The sequence below is a fragment of the Cupressus sempervirens genome, chromosome 4, assembly GCF_028749045.1.
Source record: "Cupressus sempervirens isolate cs-2001-9-10 chromosome 4, ASM2874904v1, whole genome shotgun sequence".
Taxonomy (NCBI): Eukaryota; Viridiplantae; Streptophyta; class Pinopsida; order Cupressales; family Cupressaceae; genus Cupressus; species Cupressus sempervirens.
The window spans coordinates 841849736-841852037 of record NC_143121.1 but is presented as its reverse complement, the minus strand read 5'-3'; positions in this window follow the sequence as shown (position 1 = coordinate 841852037).

Genomic DNA, 2302 nt, shown 5'->3' with positions numbered 1-2302 from the left:
AGAGAGAGAGAGAGAGAGAATAGGATGAGAGTGTGTATGTGTGTGTGTGTGTGAGAGAGAGAGAATAGGATGAGAGTGTGTGTGTGTGTGAGAGAAAGAGAGTAGGGGATGGGAGAGGAGAGAGAGTGAGAGAGTAGGGAGAGAGAGAGAGAGAGAGAGAATAGGATGAGAGTGTGTATGTGAGAGAGAGAGAGAGAGAGTAGGGGATGGGGGAGGGTGTGATATAGAGAGATAATTTTTCACATAGTGCATATGCACTATAGTGCGCACACACTTTATAGTGCGTACGCACTATATGATAACACTAAAAATGGTCATAACGAAATTTTGGGTCCCTACTAATCCATATTCTATTTTTTGTCTATTGTGTGTTATGTTGTTCCAACAGAAAACATGGGTTTCATGTTGTTGGAAGTTAGCAAAACACCATATTCAATCATTGGATATTCTATTTGAAGGATTTTTGAACATTCTTTCATTCTATTTGAAGCTAGAAAACACCAAATTCAATCATTGGATACACTATTTGAAGGCTTTTTGAATATTCTTTCTATAGAAAAGGTTAGTGTAGTCCTTTTTAAATATTCTTTGTTACTATATACAAAAAATTTTGATTATAATTTGACAAGTTGTTTAATATATAGTGAATTCATTGAAATTTGTATGTTTGAATGAATTTTTATTTGGAAATGGTTAGAAATTTGACAACTTATTTAATATATATTGTGTATTCATTGAAATAATTGTAATTTGTATATATATTTGAATGATTTGTAATTTATAAATTGTAAGTAATTCAAATATTTGAATAATTTGTCACATAGAAATCATCATCATGCCGAGGAAGAAATAAAAAACTCAAACAATGGAAGAGAGGGAGAGAGATTTGGCAATTAAAAGAGATAAAATGAAACTACTACGTGAACAAAGAGAATTTCAAAGCAATAATGAAGAATTGTCTTTTTAAGAGGAACAAGAACCACCGATACAAAGTAACAAAGAGGAAGGATTGGAAAGACAAAGAGAATGAATGAGATTGTTATGCTCAAGAAGACAACTGAATTGTGAAGCTACACAATCTTCCAATGTTGGAGTCATATCATCATCTCATATTAAAGAGACACTAATTTGTACATCAAATGATGTACAAACTCCATCATGCCACGTTGAAGGCACACCATCAATATATCAAGTAGGTGGTATTCCATCTTTTGCATCTTATTGCCAAGGCACATCATCTTCGATTCAAGGTATGCAAAACACTCAACCTTATGTTGATGTTCAAGATGTTGAGGGAATGGAAGAGATTATAACACCTTCTGGAATTTGTTTTAGAAGACCAAAATATTTGATTGATATTGATACTAACATTTTGAAATCAATGCCTATGAAGATCAATGAGTGTACTTGTCAAAGAAAAAAAATTATATGTGGAGATTATTCTTTGAAGAATTAAATATTATAGGGCAATGCCAATTATTTGTTGAAATGATGAGAAATTTAAAATTTAAGCCTATCATGAAGATTCTTTGGCTAAGAATGATGGACGATTCAAATGAAAAAAGCATTGTAAATAATCTAATGAGTGCTTATGACAAGTGGGTTCTAAATCACACACCAAAGATAGTAATATCACAAGATGAATAAATACATTGACACTAGTAAGTATCCAAATGAAGAAAGCTCAACTCATGAAAAATACAAGAAAAATATTGAAAATTGGTAGAGGTACTCTAAGAAGAGCCATGCTAAGTTGTGAGAGATTGAAAGATCCAACAAAAATTGACTTATGGAAATTTAGCAGTAGACTATCGTGAAAGGATAAAAAAATTAGTGAAGCTTTGAAATCATTGATCAAAGATTTTTGGATAAATAACACACATGTTTCCCCTAATCAAAGAGATGTTGTAAGAAGGAGGATTGGTAGCCAAAATGGCAACCCACATGCGAAACATTTTTTGAAGGTTAGAAGGTTTGAGAATTTTTAACTATCCATGCTTGAGTATAGGAGCATGTGAAACATATTTTTGAAGGTTAGAAGGTTTCCAATCAGATTTGCATTTTTAAACAACTTTTACAACTTTTGCAATTTTGCACAGAAAGTGCAACTTTTGCAAAGTTCACTAGATTTCACTTCTAGGACTTCAAAAAGGTTCCAAACTATTAAAAAAAACTAAAAACACCTAATCCTAGGCTATCTTGACCAAAAACTCAAAAAGACCCAATTTTTCCTAATTAGCAACTTTTGCTCATATCTTGCACAAAGTGGCCTAGGCATACATATCTTGCTCATATCTCTCTC